The sequence below is a fragment of the Plecotus auritus genome (assembly GCF_963455305.1).
Source record: "Plecotus auritus genome assembly, chromosome: 5".
NCBI lineage: Eukaryota > Metazoa > Chordata > Mammalia > Chiroptera > Vespertilionidae > Plecotus > Plecotus auritus.
In genome coordinates this window covers 53,907,933-53,914,973 of record NC_137776.1, presented here as the reverse complement: position 1 = coordinate 53,914,973, position 7,041 = coordinate 53,907,933, and positions in this window count along the sequence as shown.

Sequence of the window (7,041 nt, the reverse complement as noted above, 5' to 3'; positions counted from 1 at the left end):
CATGGCAAGATTTTCCTTGTTCTTTTTATTGTTTTGCAGATAAATCGCTTATGTTTACAATGTTCAGCTGTAGATACCATTTAATTTATTTCTATATGAGGACAAAGCAAAATAATTTCAAGTTTATTTATAAAACATTATTATTTCAATAATTATTTCTTTTACTTTCTGAAAATTCATACTTAAATATTTTTAAGAAATTTTTAGAAGTGATCTATTGTCCTCATTTTTATACTTAACATAAATAATCTTGGATTGCTATGATTTCTTGCTATGATCATTCCAGATTTGTAATAAATATCTATTTACTGATAAGAATGAGTGCCTACCTACAGTAATATCTGGAAGAAATGCCTCCCTGTGGGTTATGGCTGAGATCAACCTGGAGGTAATAAAATGAGAAAGCATCTTTCATTTCTATCATTCCCTCTGAGATGACGACAGAAGAACAGGATGGATAGTCCTGTAGTGCCCATTGTAAAGATTTACACAAATTGTTCCTTTCTTTCAGATTGCTGCTACTTTCCTCGGTGTTGCATACTGTCATTAAATTCTCCACCCTCACTATTACAGCTTCCATTACCACCCACATGGCACTCCGGCTTTATCCATGGGTGGCAGATGTTATCACCATATGTCATCCGATCAATTTTCCATTCAAGGGTAATGTAATGTTTGGGGGAAAGCCAACTCACACTTTAGTAAAGGCTTTCTCTGTAGTCTTCACGAGCCGTAAATGCAAGCATCCTTTCAACTTCTTGGCTCTGATAGCTAACCAAAAAATCAGCAGGGATCTTAGAGATGCTTTGCATGTTTCTGTGTTAGCCGGCTCTCTCTCACTGTCACCTGCCAAATTGTTTCCTATTAAGGAGCTTGGCACTATTTTGCTTTTGTCTACTTTCATCTCAGAATATTCCGGACAGAGAATCATTAGATAGATGAGTACCCGAGGAGAGTAGCAGTTTCAGGTTCTGGTTCACGAGGCTGTTACTTCTTTTTTATTTCTAATATCTCTATCTCACCTCCTTATTCCAGAAGTTGGCACTGCTCATAGTTTGAAATTCTTATTCCATATAATTATGAAGGGTAGTTGAATTGAAGACATGATCAATTTATTTGTGCAGTTTTGATTTGTAAAGGCTCATTTGCTCTCTTCTTCTTTCTCCCAACTCTACTCCTACCCTTATTTTGGATTTATATCTTTCCATATTTATTGAACTTATTATTTGCCAGCCACTGTGTATGCTCTGCATACCCACGTGTTAAATACAATGTCATTCTTCCGAATTTTTCACATCACAAAGAAAAACCTTAGAATATTTTGAAACCAGTCTAATCTAAGTCATTGAATTTCCCATCCATGTTGGGTAATTAAGATATGGAATGTTTGGGAGAAGAGGAAGTGGAAACAATTACTTGTGTGGTTTTTTGTTTTGAAATATATTTTTATTGATTTCAGAGAGGAAGGGAGAGGGAAGAGAGATAGAAACATCATAAGAGCAGATCATTGATTGACTGCCTCCTGCACGCCCCCTATTGGAGATCAAGCCTGCAACTCGGGCATGTGCCCCTGACCGGAATCGAACCTGGGACTCTTCAGTCCTCAGGCTGGCGCTCTATCCACAAGGCCATACCAGCTGGCACGCAATTACTTGTTTTTATTGATCATAAAATGATCTCCCTCTCAGCTGAAACTGCCTACAATTTGGCACAGAAATTTCAGTTTACATTATCCAGAGTCACCAATGATCACTGGATTTGCCTTTCTCCAGATATTTTCTGTTATTTTATGTCTTTCTTGATCTGTGATAACTGAAAGGTTAAAGTTGGTGGTGCACGGGCAAGCTAAATAGCAATCTCAGATTGTGAATAAAGAAAAATGGAATTTATTTAAAGAAAAGGGGATGGGGGATGGGGATAGCCAAAGGAATGGACTGCATAGCACTGAGCCAAAAGGTATTGGGTCCATGATGGCAGCAAAAATATACTTAGGACTGAAACAAGGAAGGGCATAGAAGAAGAAATAGGAGAGCCTAGGCTGGGCTCTTTGGCTGACTGGGAAGTCAGAGAAAAAGTGGTGTTGGAGACAGCTTCGGGGGTCAGCCTGGAACCAGCTGCCACTGCCCATTGCTCTTCTGGTTGCAATTCTCATGGGGTCCCTTAGAGAGGAAGGGAAATGGAGCTGGAGTGCTCCTGCCGGGTCCTTTGTCCTGAGCATATTTCTCTCTCTCTTGCAGGTAGAAATCTTAGAGGAGGCCTCAGGGGGTTGTCTCAATAGAATATTCATCGGCTTTCCAGGTGTGCTCTTTCAGGGTTGTGCTCTGCACTAACTGGTTGGTGCCGGGGCAGGGGGACATTAGTCAAATCAGCTGGTCCTTAGGCAGCCATAGCTTCACTTGTCTGTTTTTGCCTCTTTTCTGAGCCTGGAGCTGAAATACAACTGAGGCCTACATGTTATCTTTAGGGAGGAAAGGTCAGGGTCCAAACCACAGGACCAGCAATATGCTAGGGGAGGAAAGGTCACCCTGGGGACAAGGCTCTTGTTTTCCCAGTTTTGGCCCTTGCCAGGCCTCTGGGGCTTTCTGCCCTGGTGTTTCTATCCTGGGCCCATCTCCTTGCTCTGCTCCTGTCTGTCTAACAATAACCAGTCATTACGGTGGCATTTCAAGTACGGGCATTCTGCTCATTTTCATAAAATAAATCACACCTCTAACAAAAAATTTCTTACTGTGCTTCCAGAAGACAAGTAGGCTTGTGAGCATTTTAGGCAACATGAAATAATGTCTTAAAACCAAAGTGATATCAATCTTTTAATGAGTTACAACTGATGTTCAAACATCATCATAGTTTAAGGTTTAAATTACTTGTTCTTAAATTAAAATGTTATATCTACCCCTAATGGAAAGCATCTACTATGTTGTTTATTCATGCTGACCTGTAAAGTTTTCTATAGCTTACTCTCATTTATTTTATTAGGCACTCCCTGGGGAAGGTGAACAGAAACAAGACACTTGGATATGTTTTATGTTTCTCAAGAATATTTTAACAATATCGCTTGATTGTTATAAAATTAACAACTCTTTCTGCAGCTATTTTCAATATGAATCCTTAAGGAAACCATGTTATCAGTTTTCTTTTGATCGAGAGTATCTCCTTACTAAGAAAAAAAACATTTTGATACATCATTTGATCCACAACCCTCTCCTAACCTAAATGTCATATTTTGTAATAGTTTTGGTGTTGCTCACTTCCTCCACCCCAGGAAGGTCATACATATAGTGGCCAACCTTGAGCAACTGCACATGCAGAACAGTGGTTTCGGCATCACCTGGTATTTGTCTATTCCTGGGCCCACGTCCATATACTGTCTCAGTATCACTTATATGTGGAATTTTAAAAAGCCAAACTTGTAAAAACAGAGAAAAAAATGGTGGTTACCAGAGGGAGGGAGTTGGAGAGGTCAGGACGGCTATTGTTTAAGGGCACAAACTCACAACGAATAGTAAATAAGCCCTGGAGACCTAATGCACAGCACAGTGAGTAAAGACAGCAATACCGTATTATAATTACCAAATTTGCTAAGAGATTAGACTTAATTATTCCAACCACTGAAAAGAAAGGATGGTTATGCTACATGATAGAGACGCTAGCTAGTACTACAATGGCTATCATATTGCAATATATAAGTGTATTAAATTAACATATTTTATACCTTAAATTTACACAATGTTATATGTCAAATATATTTCAGTAAAAAAATAAATACAAATAAAACTTAAAGGTGCATTGGACTCCCTTATGGATCTTGTTGAAATTGTGACTTAGTTTGCTGGTGTAGGGCCCAAGATTCTACATCACAACAAGCCCTAGGTAGGGGCCAGGCCGTTTGGCTTCAGTGAGCTGCACTTCCTTTAGCAAGGCCTGAGACCTCGCTATGGCCTTTGATGGGGCCTTTTCTCGAAATTCTCTATTCCTTTCGATTTTGCTACACCAATTTATGGGGGGACTCCCCTCCTTGCTAACTGTTCCTCTTAAGTATCTTTTCTTCATAGCACTTCCTCTGTTTGTTCTTTATGAATGTAAGTCATCCCCAAAGTATCATCCTCAATTTACTTCTTTTTCTGGAGTAATGATTCCCAAAGTTTAATACACAAAGAAAGTTAGCTTGGAAATTTATTGAAAATGGAGCTTCCCTGTGAGCTATTCACTGCAGAGAATCTGATTCAGTGGTGTGGGGTGGAGTTCTAGTCTGTACTTTTAATTTTTAGAAAGAAGTTTCTTAGGCCACAGTTTTGAGAAGATCGGCCCTAAGGGCACTCATTCACTTTTCATTGCATTAACCAGACCATAGATAATCTCCAAATTGTACCTAGACCCCAGACCTATCCATGATTTCAACTCAGTACATAATATTTCAATCTGGATATTCAAAAAAAATTCAAATGTCCCAACTAAATTGATCTCCCGCCAACCCTACCACCTCTTCTTTTTCTTCTATCTAAGACTAGAGGCCTGGTGCACAAAATTCGTGCATGGGGGGTGGGGGTCCCTCAGCCTGACCTGCACCCTCTCCAATCCAGGAGCCCCTCGGGGGATGTCCAACTGCCAGTTGTGGGATCAGGCCTAAACTGGCAGTTGGACAGCCCTCTCGCTATCCAGGACCTCTGGCTCCTAACTGCTCACCTGCCTGCCCTAACCACTCTGCCTGCCTCCCTGATCCCCTTAACTGCCCTCCCCTGCTGGCCTGGTTGCCCCTATTAACTTTTTTTGTTTAAATCTTATCCCTTCACACACATTGTATTTGACTTCCTTATTGGCTTCTCCCGCTCACACAATTTTTCTCTCTCCTTTATGTTACACTTTTTCCTACTGACTCATCATTTATAAACTTTTCTTTCCTCCTTATTTCCTACTTCTGTTCCATCATCCTTCTTCCCATCTTTCTCCTACCCTCCCTCTCTCCCCACATTCCTTCTTTCCTTTATCTTTACCCCTGCCCTCTCTCCCCTTTTCCTTCCTTCCCACCTTAATTTTTTTCTTCACTTCCTCCTTCGGACCTGCTTTGCTCCCTCCCCCATTTCTTCCTTCTTCCCATTCTCCTTTTAAGCGTAGCTACCAGCTCCCCTTTAAAACTTTTCTTCCTTCCCTCTTTCTCTCTCATCCTACCTTTCCCATATATTCTTCTCTACTTACTTCCACTGTTTTAATATCTATCTATCTACTTGCCTAATTATTCACTATCATTTACCTTTTTTCTTTTCTGACTCCTACTTTTAAAATCTGTCCCCAGTACACAACTATACTTGATTTTCATTATAGCTCCTATAGTTCACTCATACATCCTTTTTCCTTCCTTAACTCTGCTCTCTACTGACTCCTTTATAAAGTTCTTCTCTCCCTCCCTCCTTTCTTAAAGCTTCCGTTGGGGGGCGGGATTAACCCCCAGCCCAGGGCTCAACCCCATCCAGGTGTTTGCAACCCCCACTTCCCCGGCAGTCCTGCTCCCATTCCGGAATGCCCAGCCCAGCAACGGTGGCCGAGGCACACGCAAAGCAGGAGCGCCTCCACCCAGAAGGCCTCGGACCATCCACCACTCTGCCCGGGACCCATGGGCGCCTCCCTGCCAATGGTCCACGCCAGGGGCCACCCCCTCCCACGTGCAGCCCTGCGTTTCCTTCCCTTTTCCATTCCTGCATTTTTTTTCTTGTTCCCTTTCTGTATTTCTGTTTCTGCTCTCGGCCTGTGTGCATGCAGGCCTACCTTCCTCTCCCTCTCCTTTCTTATCCACTCCGATCTATCCTATCCTACCCCGGGCCTTGCAGCTGCCTGAGCAGAGGGCAGAGATGCAGCCTGCTGATCAGGTCCTATAGTGAGGCTGTAATAGATAATTTGCATATTTCTCTATTATTAGTATAAATAATGGTGCCTTAATCAAACCAGAAATAATCTGGTTAGAGTTTGTGTTCAAGGAACACTTGTCTACTGAGTCGCTGACCTAGAATAGTTGGCATAAAAATCCCCTGGGGTGCTGAGTCACAAACTCCTCAAATCCTAATTCCTTAAGTGGGGGCGGGGGGGGTACAAATCTGCATTTTTAAAATTTTTTATTTTATTTATTTTTATTTTTTTAACTGATTTCAGGGAGGAAGGGAGAGAATGAAAGACAGAAACATCAATGATGAGAGAGAATCATTAATCAGCCACCTCCTACACATACACACTCACACTGGGATCAAGCCCACACACTGGGCATGTGCCTGACTGGGAATTGAATCCTGACCTCCTGGTTCATAGGTTGATGCTTAACCACTGAGCAACACTAGCATGGCAGGTCTGCATTTTTAACTTGCTTCCCAGCAATGATTCTGATGCAGATGACCCAGGCCCCCACTTTTAGAAATGTTGCCCTAGGGATATATTTTCAGCTATTCCTAGCTGTAGAACCACAGGGCCTTTAAAAACATTATCCAAGGCAGAGGGCTTAGGATGGAAATAAGGGATGGTTTAACGTTCCCCTTATCTCAAGCAGAGCCTCCCAAAGCTATTCCAAATTACTGCGCACACCGTAAAAATCATTGCCCTTCTAGCTACTGTCATTTTCAGGTGAAGTTATCAGCCACTCCCCTCCTAACAGTATTGACACCCCTAAACCCTTTCATACAGTTATTTCTAGACTATCAATATTTACCCTCATGACAGTTACTCTTGGAAATAAAGAATATTTTCTTGCCATTTCTCTCTCTTTTTTTCTCTCCTTAGTCTTATTTTCATATTACTTATTTAAGAAATTAAGTTGCAAAGCCTATAAATATCTCAGGTAGGCAGTAGATACCTCTAAGATAGAGATAACATCCATTGTTTAAGTTACATTTCCCCAAGAAAACATTATCAGACTACCTGGAGAAGCAGAAGCTCAATTAATAGCTCCTTTTATCATAAAGAGTTATGGTTTGTATTGTATTTTGAATATTAAGAATATAATGTGTAGATGTCGATAGATATATAGATATAGATATAGATGATGATATAGATATAGATGAT